Source organism: Pseudophryne corroboree, chromosome 1 (genome assembly GCF_028390025.1).
Source record: "Pseudophryne corroboree isolate aPseCor3 chromosome 1, aPseCor3.hap2, whole genome shotgun sequence".
In the NCBI taxonomy this organism is placed as follows: domain Eukaryota; kingdom Metazoa; phylum Chordata; class Amphibia; order Anura; family Myobatrachidae; genus Pseudophryne; species Pseudophryne corroboree.
In genome coordinates, this window is record NC_086444.1 from 743,453,107 (window position 1) to 743,477,712 (window position 24,606).

Genomic DNA, 24,606 nt, shown 5'->3' on the forward strand with positions numbered 1-24,606 from the left:
TCTTCCAGATATTGGCAAACTGATGCAAGGTGATATCCACTGCGGGAACAGAAGTTGCTGGAAGCGGTTGGAACTCAGGGACTTTAGGGTGGAATCCAAAGTTAGTGAAGAATGGTGTTGAAGCAGATGAAGAATGATACTGGTTGTTATGACAGAACTCGGCCCAGGGAAGTAATTGAACCCAGTCATCTTGAGAGGAGGACACATAGATGCGGAGGAAGGCCTCCAAGTCCTGATTCACCCTCTCGGTTTGACCATTGGTCTGAGGATGGTAAGCCGTGGAAAACTTTAGCTTGACTTGGAGGACTTGACATAAACTTCGCCAGAATTTGGCTGTGAATTGAACTCCTCGATCTGAGATAATTTCTTCAGGAAGACCGTGGAGTCGGAAGATCTCTTGTATGAATACTTGAGCCAACTTGGAAGCTGACGGAAGACCGGTGAGAGGAATGAAGTGTGCCATCTTGGTGAACCGGTCAACTACCACCCAGATGGTATTGAACTTGTTGCACATGGGTAAGTCTGTAATGAAATCCATCGACAAGTGGGTCCATGGTCGACGGGGAACGGATAGTGGAACCAGTTGCCCCGCAGGCGACTGGCGGGATACTTTATGTTGGGCACACTTTGGGCAAGATGCAATAAACTCCAAGACATCCTTTTTCAGAGTTGGCCACCAATAGGACCTAGAGATAAACTCCAGGGTTTTTTGGATACCTGTATGTCCGGCAAAACGGGAAGCATGGGCCCAATGCATGAGCTTCTTCCTTAGCATCGGCTTCACAAAACTTTTCCCTGATGGGGGCGTAGAGTCCATCCCTACCGTGGAGAATGCCAACGGATTTATAATAGGATGCTTGTCTGAAGACTCTGACTCATTTTCTTGCTCCCATGAGCGGGAAAGGGCATCGGCCTTGCGATTCTGAGAGCCCGGACAGAACTGGAGTTTAAAGTCGAACCTGGAAAAGAAAAGTGCCCATCTGGCCTGACGAGGGTTGAGACATTGTGCGCCCTTCAGGTATAAAAGGTTCTTGTGGTCTGTAAGTATGGTGATTGAATGAGAAGCTCCCTCCAACAGATACCTCCACTCTTCTAGAGCGAGCTTGATGGCTAGCAACTCCTGGTCGCCAATGGCATAGTTGCGCTCAGCTTGGGAGAACTTCCGGGAGAAGAAACTGCAAGGGTGTAAATGGCCATCTTTAGCCCTCTGAGATAACACCGCTCCTACTCCAACGGAGGAGGCATCCACCTCTAAGATGAAAGGAGAGTCGATGTCAGGCTGTTTCAGAACAGGCGCAGAGATGAACCTTTGTTTTAAAAGATGAAATGCTTGCATGGCTTCTTCAGACCACTTGGACGGGTTAGCACCCTTCTTAGTGAAAGCAGTAATAGGCGCCACAATGGTGGAAAAGTCTCGTATAAACTTTCGGTAATAGTTGGCGAACCCTAAGAACCTCTGGACCCCTTTGAGGGTTAAGGGTACCGGCCAATTTTGGATTGCTTGTAGTTTCTCAGGATCCATCTCTAGTCCGGAACCGGACACAATGTACCCTAGAAACGGAATGGACTTGACTTCAAAGACGCATTTTTCTAATTTGCAATAGAGATGATTGACACGGAGACGGGACTGAACCTCTTTAACCCAAAAACGATGTTCCTCTAAATCGTTGGCAAAAATGAGGATATCGTCTAGATAGACCACGACATGACGGTATAGAATGTCTCTGAAGATCTCATTGACAAAATGCTGGAAGACAGCTGGAGCATTGCTCAATCCGAAGGGCATGACGAGGTACTCATAATGTCCGTCACGGGTGTTAAAGGCGGTCTTCCACTCGTCACCCTCACAGATCCGGATGAGATTGTATGCACCTCGCAAGTCCAGCTTTGTAAAGATGGTAGCTCCGCTAACTCTGTCAAAGAGCTCAGTAATCAGGGGTAAAGGATAACGGTTCTTGATGGTAATGTCGTTCAAACCTCTGTAGTCGATGCACGGCCTCAGACCACCATCTTTCTTTTTTACAAAAAAGAAGCCTGCGTCGGCTGGAGAAGAAGAAGGTCGAATGAACCCCTTTGCTAGGTTCTCTTTAATATATTCCTCCATAGAATGCGTCTCAGGCAGTGACAACGGATAAGTTCGGCCTCGAGGTGGAACCTTCCCTGGAACGAGATCAATCGGACAGTCCCATTCTCTATGAGGAGGAAGGCTATCAGCAGAAGCTTTACTGAACACATCCGTGAAATCTTGATATGGAGGAGGTGGAACATCAGACGACCTGGGGGAGGAAGAACAGACAGGCAATACTTTAAACAAACATGTCTCAGCACAGGAGGAACCCCATGCCAGGATTTGCGTAGTCGTCCAATCAATTGTAGGATTGTGAAGACGGAGCCATGGAAGGCCCAGGACCACAGGATGTGTGGCTCTTGGAATCACTAAAAAAGAAATAAGTTCGGAATGAAGAACTCCCACTCTCAGACGAACTGGTAGAGTCCTTAAAGAAATAACTGCATCAAAAATTTTGCTGCCATCCACGGCAGTTAAAGAAATGGACGAAGGAAGTCTCTCGGTGGGTAGGGACCACCGTTTAACATAGGCTTCGGTAATAAAGTTCCCAGCTGCTCCGGAATCAAGGAGGGCAATGACGTTCCGATAACGTTGAGCAACTTGAAGCGAGACTGGGAGATTACAATCTTGAGGAGATGGAGAGGAGATCATTACTCCTAGCCGGCCCTCTCCTTGGCGAGCTAGGATTTGGAGTTTCCCGGACGTTTGGGACAGGCATTAATGGTGTGAGACGGAGCTGCACAATAGAGACAGAGAAACTCGGAGAGACGTCTTCGGCGCTCAGCAGGAGTTAAACGGGAACGGCCAAGTTGCATGGGCTCATCTTTAGATGGTGACAGTTGACGAGGAGGAGGAGCAGAAGATTTTGGAGCAGATGATCTTCCACGCTCAGTTGCTCTCTCTCTGAAACGTAAATCAACTTTCGTGCAGAGTGAGATTAGCTCATCTAACTTAGAAGGTAAGTCTCTGGTAGCTAACTCATCTTTAATACGCTCAGATAAGCCATGCCAGAATGCAGCATACAGGGCCTCGTCGTTCCATGCCAGTTCGGATGCCAGGATCTGGAACTGTATCAGATATTGTCCTACAGTACGTGACCCCTGGCGTAAACGGAGAATCTCGGATGAAGCTGAGGTTACCCGGCCTGGCTCGTCGAAGATGCGCCTGAATGTTGACACGAAGGCAGTGTAGGAAGATAGCAGGGTGTCGGACCTCTCCCATAACGGTGATGCCCAATCAAGGGCTGAGCCACTGAGAAGAGAAATAATGTAGGCAATTTTTGTACGGTCACTGGGAAAATTGCCAGGTTGTAGCTCAAACTGAATCTCACACTGGTTGAGAAATCCCCTGCAAAATCTTGGAGATCCGTCAAATTTTGCTGGCGTTGGAAGATGAAGACGTGGAGCAGAAATGGGTAAGGTGGGTGGGGTTATAGCTGGAGTCACTGTGGTTGACGCATCAGACGCGCCTGATCCACGGAGAGTTGTCTGAATCCCATCCAGCCGAGTAGAGAGATCCTGGAGACAGCGGATGATGTGGCCCTGTGCAGCCTCCTGATGTTCTAGTCAGGCTGCCAGTTTTTGCATCGGCCTGGCCGCTTGATCCTGGTCTCCGGCTGGATTCATTAGGTCAGTGCTTACTGTCACAACTGAGGGCCTGAGCTGACGGGAGGCAGCCTCAGTTGTAGGGGCTGAGATGTACCGGAACCTGGGAGGTTGTATCAGACCCCTGGACATGTAAGTAACATGAATAATAACTGCCCGAAGGCGTGACCACGACAACTTGGATAAAAGTCAATGATGTTTATTATGACAACTCCGCAACACAGCAGCAGTAAAAGAAAACGTAAAAGTCAGCAAAGAATAAATACAGTTCCTGGGTACTACAGGATGGCAGGAGCCACAGGGCACTGGTAGTGTGAGATAGTTCTTATGATCTTCTAGATGGAAAGTCCTTACCAGGCCCGACTGTAGCAATGGAGATAACCCAGGATTGTGCCAGCTGGTGTTCCAGGAAAAGCTGGGTTGCTGAAGATAAAACAGCTGCTGTGGATACTGGCTGGAACCAGACTGTTGTTAGCACGGAGTGGATACTGGCTGGAACCAGTCAAATAATAAATGAACTTGGGAGCGATGAAATATGAACTGAAATGTAGAACTTGAGAGCGGAGAAATAATAATACCGGTGGAGAGTGGTAAAGTGTAGAAAGGACACCGGCCCTTTAAGGGAAGCTGTACTCTGCTGGAAGCTGAGCTGGAAGCAGGTAATGTTGTAGCTGGAAACAGATGAATCCACAATGGATTGGAGAGTCAGGCTACACCGCAGGTGGAATGCTGGTGCGGGTCTCTATGGTGGAAGTCTTGAGACAGGAGCTGGAACCTGGAATACAATCACAGGAGAGAGACAAACAGGAACTAGGTTTGACAACCAAAGCACTGACGCCTTCCTTGCTCAGGCACAGTGTATTTATACCTGCAGCAAGGAAGGGATTGGCTAGGCAATTATGCAGATTAACAATACTGACAACAGATTGGAGGAAATGATCAGCTGACAGAATCCAAGATGGCTGCGCCCATGCAGACACTTGGAGGGAAGTTTGGTTTGTAATCCATGTGGTAATGAAAACAGTAATGGCGGCGCCGGCCACTGGAGACAGGAGACGCCAGGCTGACAAGTGCACATCCAACCACGCGGACACAGCGGAGGCCGCGGCTGACGTAATCGCCACTCTGACACTCTGCATGCAGAAGCTCAGGGACGGCGGCGGAGGCCGCGGGAGACGCCATGCCAGATGTAATAAGGCGTTACTGTGACAGCGTCTCAGAGAGACAGGAGAGGACGCAGGAATGTGAACATTAGGATAACAGATGGGATCCGGTCCTGGAGCGCTGAGCCAGCCTTAGGAGGCATCTGATGGGTAAGAAATGGCGTCCAGATACCCGGATCGTGACAAATTGTAGTACGTGTATAAAACTACATACACATATATTCAGAATGGGAGGCCTACCTGGATTTCATGGCTTACTTTTAGTTACGAACAAACTAGCTTCATTACCTACTCAGAAATAAAATACTTAATGACTTACTGGATTTCTGGAGTGTGGCCTATCGGGCCATCATTGATGGTCATTGTTTTGTATGCAGACCAGAAGCAGGAGTTGCAAATTCTGCAAGATTAGGAGCCTGCAAATAAAAATTATGCTTCACAAAGAACAACTCCCTCCTACTGCTGCCCCTCCCTCCAACTGATTCCAGCCTTTAGTGCAGCCCTAGAGAATGCAGCTGCTAATAGTGACATCATGGAATGATGATGTCACCATTACTTGGCAGCATTCCATAGGCCTGCACTTGTTCACTGACTTCAGATGGGGGGAGGGGCAGCAGGAGGGAGGAGTTATTCTCTGTGAAGCATCATTTTTTTCTGGTTTCTTCTTATGGAGTCAGTGTTATTCTCCTACATCCTTTCTGACAGTAAATAAATGCCCAAAAGTGAAGGCTGGAAAATACCTAATCCAGAAATGAAATAAATAATTAATTAAGCAGTTAATTTGTGCATAGGGAATTAACTCAGTTAGTTAGAAATTACAAGTAATGCACCTAACCTAGGTAGGCCTAGCACCCTGAGTGCCAATTGCAGCCTATAAAAATGCTTTAAATAGACTTAGTGCAATTTAAGCAGACACGAACTACACACAAAATGTTACATTGCAGAATAACTATCAAGTCCCTTTATCAGTTGTTACATTTTAATAGATTAACCCAATGAGTGAATGCAAAGATGCACCAAAGTAAACATTTTCCAAAAATATCAAATTTAGGCCATTGCAAGACATTTCAAAATGGAAAGCACACAAGCACACACATCATATAAACCGGATCATAAATCAGACATTCCAGAACACTACTGTAGTTTCAGAAATTGCAAGCTGCCTGTTTAAATCCCCTTGCCACAGCATTCAAATGCTGAGAATTCCATGGAACTAGAGAACATTCCGTTGAAGGATTTCATACTGTCTGATGGACCACATTGTGCAGATTAAAGTCATGGAGCCAGGACGGATGCCTGTCAGCCGGCTTGTGGGTGTGTTCCAGAGGCTAAGCACATGCAAATTATTCCTCCAGCTAGCAAGTGACAAACGCAGGGGTGTGCCTGCTTGTCACCTAGGCAGACAGGAGTTGGTGTGCAAAATGTAGATAGGGTGTCAGGAGGGACTGGCAAGCAGGCATGTAGGCCGCTGATGTTTTTGGCTAAGAGCAAGTGTAGTATCTGTTCTTATAAATTAATATCTGATAGGCTCCCTATCTGGAGGCCATATATTAAATATATTTTTAGAACAGGGAGATGGGAAAAAACCTTGCTCTGTCCACTCCACGCTTTGACCAAGTATTGAAGTACTTCCAGGACCGGTGCACCTTTCCTATTCTGTCATTCAAAAATAGACAATTGCTGCTTTTCATCTTTAAGTGTGCTTGCGTGTCCGTTTAGCAATGTCTTGCACCACCTAAATTTGTCAATTTGCAAAAGGATTACTTTGGTGCACCTTTGCATTCAGGAATATTATTATCTTTTAAAATGTAATAACTGATATAGGGAGTTAATATCTGCTCTGCAATGTAGCATTTTGTGTCTAGTTCCTGTGTGTATTTCACGCCTTCTAGTGAAAACATTATAAAACGCTACAATTGTAGTACGTGTATAAAACTACATACACATATATTCAGAATGGGAGGCCTACCTGGATTTCATGGCTTACTTTTAGTTACGAACAAACTAGCTTCATTACCTACTCAGAAATAAAATACTTAATGACTTACTGGATTTCTGGAGTGTGGCCTATCGGGCCATCATTGATGGTCATTGTTTTGTATGCAGACCAGAAGCAGGAGTTGCAAATTCTGCAAGATTAGGAGCCAGCAAATAAAAAATTATGCTTCACAAAGAACAACTCCCTCCTACTGCTGCCCCTCCCTCCAACTGATTCCAGCCATTAGTGCAGCCCTAGAGAATGCAGCTGCTAATAGTGACATCATGAAATGATGATGTCACCATTGCTTGACAGCATTCTATAGGCCTGCACTTGTTCACTGACTTCAGTTGGGGGGAGGAGTTATTCTCTGTGAAGCATCATTTTTTTCTGGTTTCTTCTTATGGAGTCAGTGTTATTCTCCTACATCCTTTCTGACAGTAAATAAATGCCCAAAAGTGAAGGCTGGAAAATACCTAATCCAGAAATGAAATAAATAATTAATTAAGCAGTTAATTTGTGCATAGGGAATTAACTCAGTTAGTTAGAAATGACAAGTAATGCACCTAACCTAGGTAGGCCTAGCACCCTGAGTGCCAATTGCAGCCTATAAAAATGCTTTAAATAGACTTAGTGCAATTTAAGCAGACACGAACTACACACAAAATGTTACATTGCAGAATAACTATCAAGTCCCTTTATCAGTTGTTACATTTTAATAGATTAACCCAATGAGTGAATGCAAAGATGCACCAAAGTAAGCATTTTCCAAAAATATCAAATTTAAGCCATTGCAAGACATTTCAAAATGGAAAGCACACAGGCACACACATCATATAACTTGGATCATAAATCAGACATTCCAGAACACTACTGTAGTTTCAGAAATTGCAAGCTGCCTGTTTAAATCCCCTTGCCACAGCATTCGAATGCTGAGAATTCCATGGAACTAGAGAACATTCCGTTGAAGGATTTCATACTGTCTGATGGACCACATTGTGCAGATTAAAGTCATGGAGCCAGGACGGATGCCTGTCAGCCGGCTTGTGGGTGTGTTCCAGAGGCTAAGCACATGCAAATTATGCCTCCAGCTAGCAAGTGACAAACGCAGGGGTGTGCCTGCTTGTCACCTAGGCAGATAGGAGTTGGTGTGCAAAATGTAGATAGGGTGTCAGGAGGGACTGGCAAGCAGGCATGTAGGCCGCTGATGTTTTTGGCTAAGAGCAAGTGTAGTATCTGTTCTTATAAATTAATATCTGATAGGCTCCCTATCTGGAGGCCATATATTAATATATTTTTAGAACAGGGAGATGGGAAAAAACCTTGCTCTGTCCACTCCACGCTTTGACCAAGTATTGAAGTACTTCCAGGACCGGTGCACCTTTCCTATTCTGTCATCCAAAAATAGACAATTGCTGCTTTTCATCTTTAAGTGTGCTTGCGTGTCCGTTTTGCAATGTCTTGCACCACCTAAATTTGTCAATTTGCAAAAGGATTACTTTGGTGCACCTTTGCATTCAGGAATATTATTATCTTTTAAAATGTAACAACAAATAATGGGAGTTAAAATCTGCTCTGCAATGTTGCATTTTGTGTCTAGTTCCTGACTCTGTGTATTTCACTCCTTCTAGTGAAAACATTATTAAATGCTACAATGGTACTACATGTATAGTACTACATATACATATACTCAGAATGTTAGGCCTACCTGGATTTCATGGCTTACTTTTATTTCCGAAACAAACTAGCTTCATTACCTACCCAGAAATAAAATACTTAATGACTTACTGGATTTCTGGAGTGTGGCCTATTGGGGCCTCATTGGTGGGCATTGTTTTGTATGCAGACCAGAAGCAGGAGTTGCAAATTCTGCAAGATTAGGAGCCTGCAAATAAAAAATGATGCTTCACAAAGAACAACTCCCTCCTACTGCTGCCCCACCCTCCAACTGATTCCAGCCATTAGCTGCAGCTCTAAAGAATGCAGCTGCTAATGGTGACATCATGGAACGATGATGTCACCATTACTTGGCAACATTCTATAGGTCTGCATTTGTTCACTGACTTCAGTCGGGGGGAGAAGCAGCAGGAGGGAGGAGTTATTCTCTGTGAAGCATCTTATTTTTCTGGTTTCTTCTAATGGAGTAAGTTTTATCCTCCTACGGCCTTTCTGACAATAAAACAATGCCCAAAAGTGAAGGCTGGAAAAGACCTAATCTAAAAATTAAGTAATTAATAAAGCAGTTAATTTGTGCATAGGGAATTCACTCAGTTAGTTAGAAATTACAAGTAATGCACCTAACCTAGGTAGGCCTAGCACCCTGAGTGCAAATTGCAGCCTATAAAAATGCTTTAAATAGATTTAGTGCAATTTAAGCAGACACGAACTTGACACAAAATATTACATTACAGAATAACTATCAAGTCCCTTTATCAGTTGATACATTTTAAAAGATTAACCCAATGAGTGAATGCAAAGGTGCACCAAAATAAACATTTTCCAAAATATCAAATTTAGGCCATTGCAAGACATTTCAAAATGGAAAGCACACAAGCACACACATCATATAACCCGGATCATAAATCAGACATTCCAGATTACTACTGTAGTTTCAGAAATTGCAAGCTGCCTGTTTAAATCCTCATGTCACAGCATTCAAATGCTGAGAATTCTGTGGAACTAGAGAACATTCCGTTGAAGGATTTCACACTGTCTGATGGACCACATTGTGCAGACAAAAGTCGTGGAGCCAGGACGGATGCCTGTCAGCCGGCATGTGGGTGTGTTCCAGAGGCTAAGCACATGCAAATTGTGCCTCCAGCTAGCAAGTGACTAATGCAGGGGTGTGCCTGCTTGTCACCTAGGCAGGGCCGTCTTTTCATATGGGCTCAATGGGCTCTTGCCCAAGGGCCCCAGGAGTATAAGGGCCCTAGGCTGAGAGCTGAGGGTCCCCTCTTTCCAGGGGTACCAGATTTTTGAAAATCGGCCCAGGGGAACTGGAGATATCTGACTTGAAAGCTGTGATCCCCATCCAAGCCTGTTAATTGCTCTTCCCAGACAGATATCTCGGGTTCTGTCTGGCTTAGAATTTCTCTGAGTGTATACACCAAAAGCTGGGACTGTCTCCTTTTGGCGGACATTGGCAGCTTGTCTCTACTATGCCCAGAACCAGGGATATCAGCCTTCAAGCAGCCAGTCCCTGCTCCAGCTCCAAACGCCTGGGATGCAGTTTTATATTTGCATTGGTGAATTGCTCTGGCTCCTGAGCTCTGATCCCCAAGTCCCCAGTACCACCTGAAAGGTGTCCCCAGTACCTCCAAAAGGTGTCCCAATACCTCCTGAAAGGTGGGACTCTCTAGTTTTTTTTATCCCATGCAAAGCTAAGAAATCTAATTTCAGGAACCCCTTCCCTACATATTAAACACCCCTTACCACCCTGGAAGCCGTATACCAGGGCCCTTTCATTCAGCCCAATGCCCCCTTCTACAGTTCAGCCCCATTTGTGCAGTAAAGGAGTAATTAGCAGAAACTACTGCTCCAGGTCCTACATGCTGAGCAGAAGATAGAACACCCCCTACCGCCCATTATACATCAAAGGTGCCGCTGATAGCGCCCCCCACACCTACCGCTGGAGGATGGGTAGGTGGGCCCAGTGCATTGCTGTGCCCAGGGGCCTACACTGCTGTTAAGACGGCCCTGCACCTAGGCAGATAGGAGTTGGTGTGCAAAATGTAGATAGGGTTTCAAGAGGGACTGGAAAGCAGACATGTATGCCGCTGTTGCTTTTGGCTAAGAGCAAGTGTAGTATCTGTTCTTATAAGTTTAATATCTGATAGGCTCCCTACCTGGGGTCCATATATTAAATATATTTTTAGAAAATGGAGATGGGAAAAGAGCTTGCTCTGTCCACTCCACGCTTTGACCAAGTATTGAAGTACTTCCAGGACCGATGCACCTTTCCTATTCTGTCATCCAAAAATAGACAATTGCTGCTTTTCATCTTTAAGTGTGCTTGCGTGTCCATTTTGCAATGTCTTGCACCACCTAAATTTGTCAATTTGCAAAAGGATTACTTTGGTGCACCTTTGCATTCAGGAATATTATTATCTTTTAAAATGTAATAACTGATATAGGGAGTTAAAATCTGCTCTGCAATGTAGCATTTTGTGTCTAGTTCCTGTGTGTATTTCACGCCTTCTAGTGAAAACATTATAAAACGCTACAATTGTAGTACGTGTATAAAACTACATACACATATATTCAGAATGGGAGGCCTACCTGGATTTCATGGCTTACTTTTAGTTACGAACAAACTAGCTTCATTACCTACTCAGAAATAAAATACTTAATGACTTACTGGATTTCTGGAGTGTGGCCTATCGGGCCATCATTGATGGTCATTGTTTTGTATGCAGACCAGAAGCAGGAGTTGCAGATTCTGCAAGATTAGGAGCCAGCAAATAAAAAATTATGCTTCACAAAGAACAACTCCCTCCTACTGCTGCCCCTCCCTCCAACTGATTCCAGCCATTAGTGCAGCCCTAGAGAATGCAGCTGCTAATAGTGACATTTATGGAATGATGATGTCACCATTACTTGGCAGCATTCTATAGGTCTGCACTTGTTCACTGACTTCAGTTGGGGGGAGGGGCAGCAGGAGGGAGGAGTTATTCTCTGTGAAGCATCATTTTTTTCTGGTTTCTTCTTATGGAGTCAGTGTTATTCTCCTACATCCTTTCTGACAGTAAATAAATGCCCAAAAGTGAAGGCTGGAAAATATCTAATCCAGAAATGAAATAAATAATTAATTAAGCAGTTAATTTGTGCATAGGGAATTAACTCAGTTAGTTAGAAATTACAAGTAATGCACCTAACCTAGGTAGGCCTAGCACCCTGAGTGCCAATTGCAGCCTATAAAAATGCTTTAAATAGACTTAGTGCAATTTAAGCAGACACGAACTACACACAAAATGTTACATTGCAGAATAACTATCAAGTCCCTTTATCAGTTGTTACATTTTAATAGATTAACCCAATGAGTGAATGCAAAGATGCACCAAAGTAAGCATTTTCCAAAAATATCAAATTTAGGCCATTGCAAGACATTTCAAAATGGAAAGCACACAGGCACACACATCATATAACCCGGATCATAAATCAGACATTCCAGATTACTACTGTAGTTTCAGAAATTGCAAGCTGCCTGTTTAAATCCCCTTGCCACAGCATTCAAATGCTGAGAATTCCATGGAACTAGAGAACATTCCGTTGAAGGATTTCATACTGTCTGATGGACCACATTGTGCAGATTAAAGTCATGGAGCCAGGACGGATGCCTGTCAGCCGGCTCGTGGGTGTGTTCCAGAGGCTAAGCACATGCAAATTATTCCTCCAGCTAGCAAGTGACAAACGCAAGGGTGTGCCTGCTTGTCACCTAGGCAGATAGGAGTTGGTGTGCAAAATGTAGATAGGGTGTCAGGAGGGACTGGCAAGCAGGCATGTAGGCCGCTGATGTTTTTGGCTAAGAGCAAGTGTAGTATCTGTTCTTATAAATTAATATCTGATAGGCTCCCTATCTGGAGGCCATATATTAAATGTATTTTTAGAACAGGGAGATGGGAAAAAACCTTGCTCTGTCCACTCCACGCTTTGACCAAGTATTGAAGTACTTCCAGGACCGGTGCACCTTTCCTATTCTGTCATCCAAAAATAGACAATTGCTGCTTTTCATCTTTAAGTGTGCTTGCGTGTCCGTTTTGCAATGTCTTGCACCACCTAAATTTGTCAATTTGCAAAAGGATTACTTTGGTCCACCTTTGCATTCATGAATATTATTATCTTTTAAAATGTAACAACAAATAATGGGAGTTAAAATCTGCTCTGCAATGTTGCATTTTGTGTCTAGTTCCTGACTCTGGGGGTCATTCCGAGTTGTTCGCTCGCAAGGTGCTTTTAGCAGCATTGCACACGCTAAGCCGCCGCCTACTGGGAGTGAATCTTAGCTTATCAAAATTGCGAACGAAAAATTCGCAATATTGCGAAAATACTTCTCTGTGCAGTTTCTGAGTAGCTCGAGACTTACTCTGCCAGTGCGATCAGTTCAGTGCTTGTCGTTCCTGGTTTGACGTCACAAACACACCCAGCGTTCGCCCAGACACTCCTCCGTTTCTCCATCCACTCCCTCGTTTTTCCCAGAAACGGTAGCATTTTTTCACACGCACCCATTAAACAGCCAGTTTCCGCCCAGATACACCCAATTCCTGTCAATCACATTACGAACACCAGAACGAAGAAAAAACCTCGTAATGCCGTGAGTAAAATTCCTAACTACATAGCAAATTTACTTGGCGCAGTCGCACTGCGAACATTGCGCATGCGCAGTAGCGACTAATCGCTCCGTTGCGGAAAAAAAATAACGAGCGAACTCGGAATAACCCCCCCTGTGTATTTCACTCCTTCTAGTGAAAACATTATTAAATGCTACAATGGTACTACATGTATAGTACTACATATACATATACTCAGAATGTTAGGCCTACCTGGATTTCATGGCTTACTTTTATTTCCGAAACAAACTAGCTTCATTACCTACTCAGAAATAAAATACTTAATGACTTACTGGATTTCTGGAGTGTGGCCTATTGGGGCCTCATTGGTGGGCATTGTTTTGTATGCAGACCAGAAGCAGGAGTTGCAAATTCTGCAAGATTAGGAGCCTGCAAATAAAAAATGATGCTTCACAAAGAACAACTCCCTCCTACTGCTGCCCCACCCTCCAACTGATTCCAGCCATTAGCTGCAGCTCTAAAGAATGCAGCTGCTAATAGTGACATCATGGAACGATGATGTCACCATTACTTGGCAACATTCTATAGGTCTGCATTTGTTCACTGACTACAGTCGGGGGGAGAAGCAGCAGGAGGGAGGAGTTATTCTCTGTGAAGCATCTTATTTTTCTGGTTTCTTCTAATGGAGTAAGTTTTATCCTCCTACGGCCTTTCTGACAATAAAACAATGCCCAAAAGTGAAGGCTGGAAAAGACCTAATCTAAAAATTAAGTAATTAATAAAGCAGTTAATTTGTGCATAGGGAATTCACTCAGTTAGTTAGAAATTACAAGTAATGCGCCTAACCTAGGTAGGCCTAGCACCCTGAGTTCAAATTGCAGCCTATAAAAATGCTTTAAATAGATTTAGTGCAATTTAAGCAGACACGAACTAGACACAAAATATTACATTACAGAATAACTATCAAGTCCCTTTATCAGTTGATACATTTTAAAAGATTAACCCAATGAGTGAATGCAAAGGTGCACCAAAGTAAACATTTTCCAAAATATCAAATTTAGGCCATTGCAAGACATTTCAAAATGGAAAGCACACAGGCACACACATCATATAACCCGGATCATAAATCAGACATTCCAGAACACTATTGTAGTTCCAGAAATTGCAAGCTGCCTGATTAAATCCCCTTGCCACAGCATTCAAATGCTGAGAATTCCATGGAACTAGAGAACATTCCGTTGAAGGATTTCATACTGTCTGATGGACTACATTGTGCAGATTAAAGTCATGGAGCCAGGACGGATGCCTGTCAGCCGGCTTGTGGGTGTGTTCCAGAGGCTAAGCACATGCAAATTATGGCTCCAGCTAGCTAGTGACAAACGCAGGGGTGTGCCTGCTTGTCACCTAGGCAGATAGGAGTTGGTGTGCAAAATGTAGATAGGGTGTCAGGAGGGACTGGCAAGCAGGCATGTAGGCCGCTGATGTTTTTGGCTAAGAGCAAGTGTAGTATCTGTTCTTATAAATTAATATCTGATAGGCTCCCTATCTGGAGGCCATATATTAAATATATTTTTACAACAGGGAGATGGGAAAAAACCTTGCTCTTTCCACTCCACGCTTTGACCAAGTATTGAAGTACTTCCAGGACCGGTGCACCTTTCCTATTCTGTCATCCAAAAATAGACAATTGCTGCTTTTCATCTTTAAGTGTGCTTGCGTGTCCGTTTTGCAATGTCTTGCACCACCTAAATTTGTCAATTTGCAAAAGGATTACTTTGGTGCACCTTTGCATTCATGAATATTATTATCTTTTAAAATGTAACAACAAATAATGGGAGTTAAAATCTGCTCTGCAATGTTGCATTTTGTGTCTAGTTCCTGACTGTGTATTTCACTCCTTCTAGTGAAAACATTATTAAATGCTACAATGGTACTACATGTAAAGTACTACATATACATATACTCAGAATGTTAGGCCTACCTGGATTTCATGGCTTACTTTTATTTCCGAAACAAACTAGCTTCATTACCTACTCAGAAATAAAATACTTAATGACTTACTGGATTTCTGGAGTGTGGCCTATTGGGGCCTCATTGGTGGTCATTGTTTTGTATGCAGACCAGAAGCAGGAGTTGCAGATTCTGCAAGATTAGGAGCCAGCAAATAAAAAATTATACTTCACAAAGAACAACTCCCTCCTACTGCTGCCCCTCCCTCCAACTGATTCCAGCCATTAGTGCAGCCCTAGAGAATGCAGCTGCTAATAGTGACATTTATGGAATGATGATGTCACCATTACTTGGCAGCATTCTATAGGTCTGCACTTGTTCACTGACTTCAGTTGGGGGGAGGGGCAGCAAGAGGGAGGAGTTATTCTCTGTGAAGCATCATTTTTTTCTGGTTTCTTCTTATGGAGTCAGTGTTATTCTCCTACATCCTTTCTGACAGTAAATAAATGCCCAAAAGTGAAGGCTGGAAAATATCTAATCCAGAAATGAAATAAATAATTAATTAAGCAGTTAATTTGTGCATAGGGAATTAACTCAGTTAGTTAGAAATTACAAGTAATGCACCTAACCTAGGTAGGCCTAGCACCCTGAGTGCCAATTGCAGCCTATAAAAATGCTTTAAATAGACTTAGTGCAATTTAAGCAGACACGAACTACACACAAAATGTTACATTGCAGAATAACTATCAAGTCCCTTTATCAGTTGTTACATTTTAATAGATTAACCCAATGAGTGAATGCAAAGATGCACCAAAGTAAGCATTTTCCAAAAATATCAAATTTAGGCCATTGCAAGACATTTCAAAATGGAAAGCACACAGGCACACACATCATATAACCCGGATCATAAATCAGACATTCCAGATTACTACTGTAGTTTCAGAAATTGCAAGCTGCCTGTTTAAATCCCCTTGCCACAGCATTCAAATGCTGAGAATTCCATGGAACTAGAGAACATTCCGTTGAAGGATTTCATACTGTCTGATGGACCACATTGTGCAGATTAAAGTCATGGAGCCAGGACGGATGCCTGTCAGCCGGCTCGTGGGTGTGTTCCAGAGGCTAAGCACATGCAAATTATTCCTCCAGCTAGCAAGTGACAAACGCAAGGGTGTGCCTGCTTGTCACCTAGGCAGATAGGAGTTGGTGTGCAAAATGTAGATAGGGTGTCAGGAGGGACTGGCAAGCAGGCATGTAGGCCGCTGATGTTTTTGGCTAAGAGCAAGTGTAGTATCTGTTCTTATAAATTAATATCTGATAGGCTCCCTATCTGGAGGCCATATATTAAATGTATTTTTAGAACAGGGAGATGGGAAAAAACCTTGCTCTGTCCACTCCACGCTTTGACCAAGTATTGAAGTACTTCCAGGACCGGTGCACCTTTCCTATTCTGTCATCCAAAAATAGACAATTGCTGCTTTTCATCTTTAAGTGTGCTTGCGTGTCCGTTTTGCAATGTCTTGCACCACCTAAATTTGTCAATTTGCAAAAGGATTACTTTGGTGCACCTTTGCATTCATGAATATTATTATCTTTTAAAATGTAACAACAAATAATGGGAGTTAAAATCTGCTCTGCAATGTTGCATTTTGTGTCTAGTTCCTGACTCTGGGGGTCATTCCGAGTTGTTCGCTCGCAAGGTGCTTTTAGCAGCATTGCACACGCTAAGCCGCCGCCTACTGGGAGTGAATCTTAGCTTATCAAAATTGCGAACGAAAGATTCGCAATATTGCGAAAATACTTCTCTGTGCAGTTTCTGAGTAGCTCGAGACTTACTCTGCCAGTGCGATCAGTTCAGTGCTTGTCGTTCCTGGTTTGACGTCACAAACACACCCAGCGTTCGCCCAGACACTCCTCCGTTTCTCCATCCACTCCCTCGTTTTTCCCAGAAACGGTAGCATTTTTTCACACGCACCCATTAAACAGCCAGTTTCCGCCCAGATACATCCAATTCCTGTCAATCACATTACGAACACCAGAACGAAGAAAAAACCTCGTAATGCCGTGAGTAAAATTCCTAACTACATAGCAAATTTACTTGGCGCAGTCGCACTGCGAACATTGCGCATGCGCAGTAGCGACTAATCGCTCCGTTATATACATATTTTTAAGTATAATTTTTTGCTATACCTGATAATTAAGCGAATTTTGATCTGATAATTTTATACGAATAAACGCCAGTATAGTCATACCACACACCACTTCGTGTTATTTATTTAAAACAAACTATTCTGACACTTTACATTGCATACAGGCGCAGTTGTGAAAAATCTTCTTGTACTTTAAATTTCTGGAGGCTTTTGGGTTTAGCCTCCCACACGTACTGCTGCCACCCCACTATTACCTATATAAGTAGAGCGTTGGTCACAAATACAAAAAGGAACATAGCAAATTTACTTGGCGCAGTCGCACTGCGAACATTGCGCATGCGCAGTAGCGACTAATCGCTCCGTTGCGGAAAAAAAAATAACGAGCGAACTCGGAATGACCCCCCCTGTGTATTTCACTCCTTCTAGTGAAAACATTATTAAATGCTACAATGGTACTACATGTATAGTACTACATATACATATACTCAGAATGTTAGGCCTACCTGGATTTCATGGCTTACTTTTATTTCCGAAACAAACTAGCTTCATTACCTACTCAGAAATAAAATACTTAATGACTTACTGGATTTCTGGAGTGTGGCCTATTGGGGCCTCATTGGTGGGCATTGTTTTGTATGCAGACCAGAAGCAGGAGTTGCAAATTCTGCAAGATTAGGAGCCTGCAAATAAAAAATGATGCTTCACAAAGAACAACTCCCTCCTACTGCTGCCCCACCCTCCAACTGATTCCAGCCATTAGCTGCAGCTCTAAAGAATGCAGCTGCTAATAGTGACATCATGGAACGATGATGTCACCATTACTTGGCAACATTCTATAGGTCTGCATTTGTTCACTGACTACAGTCGGGGGGAGAAGCAGCAGGAGGGAGGAGTTATTCTCTGTGAAGCATCTTATTTTTCTGGTTTCTTCTAATGGAGTAAGTTTTATCCTCCTACGGCCTTTCTGACATTAAAACAATGCCCAAAAGTGAAGGCTGGAAAAGACCTAATCTAAAAATTAAGTAATTAATAAAGCAGTTAATTTGTGCATAGGGAATTCACTCAGTTAGTTAGAAATTACAAGTAATGCACCTAACCAAGGTAGGCCTAGCACCCTGAGTTCAAATTGCAGCCTATAAAAATGCTTTAAATAGATTTAGTGCAATTTAAGCAGACACGAACTGGACACAAAATATTACATTACAGAATAACTATCAAGTCCCTTTATCAGTTGATACATTTTAAAAGATTAACCCAATGAGTGAATGCAAAGGTGCACCAAAGTAAACATTTTCCAAAATATCAAATTTAGGCCATTGCAAGACATTTCAAAATGGAAAGCACACAGGCACACACATCATATAACCCGGATCATAAATCAGACATTCCAGAACACTATTGTAGTTCCAGAAATTGCAAGCTGCCTGTTTAAATCCTCTTGTCACAGCATTCAAATGCTGAGAATTCTGTGGAACTAGAGAACATTCCGTTGAAGGATTTCACACTGTCTGATGGACCGCATTGTGCTGACAAAAGTCATGGAGCCAGGACGGATGCCTGTCAGCCGGCATGTGGGTGTGTTCCAGAGGCTAAGCACATGCAAATTGTGCCTCCAGCTAGCAAGTGACTAATGCAGGGGCAGGGGCGGAACTACTGGCGGGGCAGGCAGTGCATTGCACTGGGGCCCCGCCGCACTCAAGGGCCCATAGCCGCCGGCCGGCATTACATGAATGAGTCACAATGACTCATTGTATGTCATGCCGCAGCCGCACACCAGCGCTCCCGTGACCCGCCCGTCATAAGGAACGATTCTGGCCACCCGCACACGAAGGAGGGAGGAGGGTCCGTCCCTCCCTCCCTCATATACAAACAGGTCACAGTCTCTCAGTGAAGGAGAGAGCCGCAGCAGCGCTTTGTTACTGGTGGAGGCGCTGCTGCTGCTGCTCCTCTGCTTCACTATAGGCTGTCTCTGAGAACAGCCTATAGGGAAGCAGAGGGGCAGCAGCAGCAGCACCTCCACCAGTAACACAGCGCTGCTGCGGCTCCCTCCTTCACCTCCCTCCTCCTTCTTCTCTACTGCCCGGGAAGCTGCACCGAGGAGCCTGAGCCAACAGAGAGGGTAAGTATAATTCTTTCTTTCTTTCTTTCTTTCTTTCTTTCTTTCTTTCTTTCTTTCTTTCTTTCTTTCTTTCTTTCTGTCTCTTTCTTTTTTTATTTGTTGGGACTGCCTGCCGCAATGTGTAAAAAGGGGGGACTGCCTGCCGCTATGTATAAAAATGGGGAATCTGCCTGCCGCAATGTAAAAAATGGGGAATCTGCCTTCCGCAATGTAAAAATGGGGAATCTGCCTGCCGCAATGTAAAAATGGGGAATCTGCCTGCCGCAATGTAATAATGGGGAATCTGCCTGCCGCAATGTGTAAAAATGGGGAATCTGCCTGCCGCAATGTAAAAATGGGGAATCTGCCTGCCGCAATGTGTAAAAATGGGGAATCTGCCTGCCGCTATGTATAAAAATGGGGAATCTGCCTGCCGCTATGTATAAAAATGGGGAATCTGCCTGCCGCTATGTGTAAAAAGGTAGAATCTGCCTGCCGTAATGTGTAAAAAGGGCACGCTATCTGCCGTTATGTGTAAAAGTGTATGGTGTCTGCCGTAATGTGTAAAATGGGGACGCTGTCTGCCGTAATGTGTAAAATGGGGACGCTGTCTGCCGTAATGTGTAAAAAGTGCACGCTGTCTGCCGCTATGTGTAACGAGGGCACGCTGTCTGCCGCTATGTGTAACGAGGGCACGCTGTCTGCCATTGTGTAAAAAGTGTATGCTGTCTGCCGCTATGTGTAACGAGGGCACGCTGTCTGCCGTTATGTGTAAAAAGTGCACGCTGTCTGCCGTTATGTGTAAAAAGGGGAATCTGTTCGCTGTAAGGAGTAAAAGGGTCTCTACCTGGTGTAGTGGTGCTACTGTGCGGCGTAATTTGAAGAATGGAGACTACTGTGCACCGTTTTATGAATTGGTATTATTTTGTGGACACACCCCTTCCCCACGAAGCCACGCCACTATGTATTTTTGCGCGCGCCTACGGCGCGCACTGCCCATTGGGTGGACTTGGATGGGATGGGGGGGGGGGCCCAAAGCATTTTGTTGCACCTGGGCCCACCGCTTGCTTGTTCCGCCACTGTGCAGGGGTGTGCCTGCTTGTCACCTAGGCAGATAGGAGTTGGTGTGCAAAATGTAGATAGGGTGTCAGCAGGCATGTATGCCGCTGATGCTTTTGGCTAAGAGCAAGTGTAGTATCTGTTGTTATAAGTTTAATATCTGATAGGCTCCCTACCTGGGGTCCATATATTAAATATATTTTTAGAAAATGGAGATGGGAAAAGAGCTTGCTCTGTCCACTCCACGCTTTGACCAAGTATTGAAGTACTTCCAGGACCGGTGCACCTTTCCTATTCTGTCATCCAAAAATAGACAATTGCTGCTTTTCATCTTTAAGTGTGCTTGCGTGTCCATGTTGCAATGTCTTGCACCACCTAAATTTGTCAATTTGCAAAAGGATTACTTTGGTGCACCTTTGCATTCAGGAATATTATTATCTTTTAAAATGTAATAACTGATATAGGGAGTTAAAATCTGCTCTGCAATGTTGCATTTTGTGTCTAGTTCCTGTGTGTATTTCACTCCTTCTAGTGAAAACATTATAAAACGCTACAATTGTAGTACGTGTATAAAACTACATACACATATATTCAGAATGGGAGGCCTACCTGGATTTCATGGCTTACTTTTAGTTACGAACAAACTAGCTTCATTACCTACTCAGAAATAAAATACTTAATGACTTACTGGATTTCTGGAGTGTGGCCTATCGGGCCCTCATTGGTGGACATTGTTTTGTATGCAGACCAGAAGCAGGAGTTGCAAATTCTGCAAGATTAGGAGCCAGCAAATAAAAAATTATGCTTCACATAGAACAACTCCTTCCTACTGCTGCCCCTCCCTCCAACTGATTCCAGCCATTAGTGCAGCCCTAGAGAATGCAGCTGCTAATAGTGACATCATGGAATGATGATGTCACCATTACTTGGCAGCATTCTATAGGCCTGCACTTGTTCACTGACTTCAGTTGGGGGGAGGGGCAGCAGGAGGGAGGAGTTATTCTCTGTGAAGCATCATTTTTTTTCTGGTTTCTTCTTATGGAGTCAGTGTTATTCTCCTACATCCTTTCTGACAGTAAATAAATGCCCAAAAGTGAAGGCTGGAAAATACCTAATGCAGAAATGAAATAAATAATTAATTAAGCAGTTAATTTGTGCATAGGGAATAAACTCAGTTAGTTAGAAATTACAAGTAATGCACCTAACCTAGGTAGGCCTAGTACCCTGAGTGCCAATTGCAGCCTATAAAAATGCATTACAAGTAATGCACCTAACCTAGGTAGGCCTAGCACCCTGAGTGCCAATTGCAGCCTATAAAAATGCATTACAAGTAATGCACCTAACCTAGGTAGGCCTAGCACCCTGAGTGCCAATTGCAGCCTATAAAAATGCTTTAAATAGACTTAGTGCAATTTAAGCAGACACGAACTACACACAAAATGTTACATTGCAGAATAACTATCAAGTCCCTTTATCAGTTGTCACATTTTAATAGATTAACCCAATGAGTGAATGCAAAGATGCACCAAAGTAAGCATTTTCCAAAAATATCAAATTTAGGCCATTGCAAGACATTTCAAAATGGAAAGCACACAGGCACACACATCATATAACCCGGATAATAAATCAGACATTCCAGAACACTACTGTAGTTTCAGAAATTGCAAGCTGCCTGTTTAAATCCCCTTGCCACAGCATTCAAATGCTGAGAATTCCATGGAACTAGAGAACATTCCGTTGAAGGATTTCATACTGTCTGATGGACCACATTGTGCAGATTAAAGTCATGGAGCCAGGACGGATGCCTGTCAGCCGGCTTGTGGGTGTGTTCCAGAGGCTAAGCACATGCAAATTATGCCTCCAGCTAGCAAGTGACAAACGCAGGGGTGTGCCTGCTTGTCACCTAGGCAGATAGGAGTTGGTGTGCAAAATGTAGATAGGGTGTCAGGAGGGACTGGCAAGCAGGCATGTAGGCCGCTGATGTTTTTGGCTAAGAGCAAGTGTAGTATCTGTTCTTATAAATTAATATCTGATAGGCTCCCTATCTGGAGGCCATATATTAAATATATTTTTACAACAGGGAGATGGGAAAAAACCTTGCTCTGTCCACTCCACGCTTTGACCAATTATTGAAGTACTTCCAGGACCGGTGCACCTTTCCTATTCTGTCATCCAAAAATAGACAATTGCTGCTTTTCATCTTTAAGTGTGCTTGCGTGTCCGTTCTGCAATGTCTTGCACCACCTAAATTTGTCAATTTGCAAAAGGATTACTTTGGTGCACCTTTGCATTCATGAATATTATTATCTTTTAAAATGTAACAACAAATAATGGGAGTTAAAATCTGCTCTGCAATGTTGCATTTTGTGTCTAGTTCCTGACTCTGTGTATTTCACTCCTTCTAGTGAAAACATTATTAAATGCTACAATGGTACTACATGTATAGTACTACATATACATATACTCAGAGTGTTAGGCCTACCTGGATTTCATGGCTTACTTTTATTTCCGAAACAAACTAGCTTCATTACCTACTCAGAAATAAAATACTTAATGACTTACTGGATTTCTGGAGTGTGGCCTATTGGGGCCTCATTGGTGGGCATTGTTTTGTATGCAGACCAGAAGCAGGAGTTGCAAATTCTGCAAGATTAGGAGCCTGCAAATAAAAAATGATGCTTCACAAAGAACAACTCCCTCCTACTGCTGCCCCTCCCTCCAACTGATTCCAGCCATTAGCTGCAGCTCTAAAGAATGCAGCTGCTAATAGTGACATCATGGAACGATAATGTCACCATTACTTGGCAACATTCTATAGGCCTGCACTTGTTCACTGACTTCAGTTGGGGGGAGAAGCAGCAGGAGGGAGGAGTTATTCTCTGTGAAGCATCATTTTTTTCTGGTTTCTTCCTTATGGAGTCAGTGTTATTCTCCTATATCCTTTCTGACAGTAAATAAATGCCCAAAAGTGAAGGCTGGAAAATACCTAATCCAGAAATGAAATGAATAATTAATTAAGCAGTTAATTTGTGCATAGGGAATTAACTCAGTTAGTTAGAAATTACAAGTAATGCACCTAACCTAGGTAGGCTTAGCACCCTGAGTGCAAATTGCAGCCTATAAAAATGCTTTAAATAGACTTAGTGCAATTTAAGCAGACACGAACTACACAGAAAATGTTACATTGCAGAATAACTATCAAGTCCCTTTATCAGTTGTTACATTTTAATAGATTAACCCAATGAGTGAATGCAAAGATGCACCAAAGTAAGCATTTTCCAAAAATATCAAATTTAGGCCATTGCAAGACATTTCAAAATGGAAAGCACACAGGCACACACATCATATAACCCGGATAATAAATCAGACATTCCAGAACACTACTGTAGTTTCAGAAATTGCAAGCTGCCTGTTTAAATCCCCTTGCCACAGCATTCAAATGCTGAGAATTCCATGGAACTAGAGAACATTCCGTTGAAGGATTTCATACTGTCTGATGGACCACATTGTGCAGATTAAAGTCATGGAGCCAGGACGGATGCCTGTCAGCCGGCTTGTGGGTGTGTTCCAGAGGCTAAGCACATGCAAATTATGCCTCCAGCTAGCAAGTGACAAACGCAGGGGTGTGCCTGCTTGTCACCTAGGCAGATAGGAGTTGGTGTGCAAAATGTAGATAGGGTGTCAGGAGGGACTGGCAAGCAGGCATGTAGGCCGCTGATGTTTTTGGCTAAGAGCAAGTGTAGTATCTGTTCTTATAAATTAATATCTGATAGGCTCCCTATCTGGAGGCCATATATTAAATATATTTTTACAACAGGGAGATGGGAAAAAACCTTGCTCTGTCCACTCCACGCTTTGACCAATTATTGAAGTACTTCCAGGACCGGTGCACCTTTCCTATTCTGTCATCCAAAAATAGACAATTGCTGCTTTTCATCTTTAAGTGTGCTTGCGTGTCCGTTCTGCAATGTCTTGCACCACCTAAATTTGTCAATTTGCAAAAGGATTACTTTGGTGCACCTTTGCATTCATGAATATTATTATCTTTTAAAATGTAACAACAAATAATGGGAGTTAAAATCTGCTCTGCAATGTTGCATTTTGTGTCTAGTTCCTGACTCTGTGTATTTCACTCCTTCTAGTGAAAACATTATTAAATGCTACAATGGTACTACATGTATAGTACTACATATACATATACTCAGAGTGTTAGGCCTACCTGGATTTCATGGCTTACTTTTATTTCCGA

The 24,606-nt window shown here is 43.3% G+C and overlaps 9 non-coding genes across 9 annotated transcripts; all 9 read left to right on the forward strand.

The window, feature by feature from the left end:
- Positions 1-6,288: 6,288 nt before the first annotated feature.
- On the forward strand, positions 6,289-6,486 carry LOC134960400 (U2 spliceosomal RNA). Its single transcript, XR_010187752.1, has one exon. It is a non-coding gene; the product is annotated as a U2 spliceosomal RNA (small nuclear RNA).
- Positions 6,487-8,002: 1,516 nt separating this feature from the next.
- On the forward strand, positions 8,003-8,199 carry LOC134960566 (U2 spliceosomal RNA). Its single transcript, XR_010187781.1, has one exon. It is a non-coding gene; the product is annotated as a U2 spliceosomal RNA (small nuclear RNA).
- A 2,384-nt stretch (positions 8,200-10,583) lies between these two features.
- Positions 10,584-10,773, forward strand: LOC134960101 (U2 spliceosomal RNA). The gene has a single exon (XR_010187700.1). It is a non-coding gene; the product is annotated as a U2 spliceosomal RNA (small nuclear RNA).
- Positions 10,774-12,306: 1,533 nt separating this feature from the next.
- LOC134960433 (U2 spliceosomal RNA) lies at positions 12,307-12,504 on the forward strand. Its single transcript, XR_010187758.1, has one exon. It is a non-coding gene; the product is annotated as a U2 spliceosomal RNA (small nuclear RNA).
- Positions 12,505-14,563: 2,059 nt separating this feature from the next.
- LOC134960477 (U2 spliceosomal RNA) lies at positions 14,564-14,761 on the forward strand. The gene has a single exon (XR_010187765.1). It is a non-coding gene; the product is annotated as a U2 spliceosomal RNA (small nuclear RNA).
- Positions 14,762-16,297: 1,536 nt separating this feature from the next.
- LOC134960444 (U2 spliceosomal RNA) lies at positions 16,298-16,495 on the forward strand. Its single transcript, XR_010187760.1, has one exon. It is a non-coding gene; the product is annotated as a U2 spliceosomal RNA (small nuclear RNA).
- A 3,963-nt stretch (positions 16,496-20,458) lies between these two features.
- LOC134960234 (U2 spliceosomal RNA) lies at positions 20,459-20,648 on the forward strand. The gene has a single exon (XR_010187723.1). It is a non-coding gene; the product is annotated as a U2 spliceosomal RNA (small nuclear RNA).
- Positions 20,649-22,319: 1,671 nt separating this feature from the next.
- Positions 22,320-22,517, forward strand: LOC134960588 (U2 spliceosomal RNA). Its single transcript, XR_010187785.1, has one exon. It is a non-coding gene; the product is annotated as a U2 spliceosomal RNA (small nuclear RNA).
- A 1,539-nt stretch (positions 22,518-24,056) lies between these two features.
- On the forward strand, positions 24,057-24,254 carry LOC134960599 (U2 spliceosomal RNA). The gene has a single exon (XR_010187787.1). It is a non-coding gene; the product is annotated as a U2 spliceosomal RNA (small nuclear RNA).
- Positions 24,255-24,606: the final 352 nt, after the last annotated feature.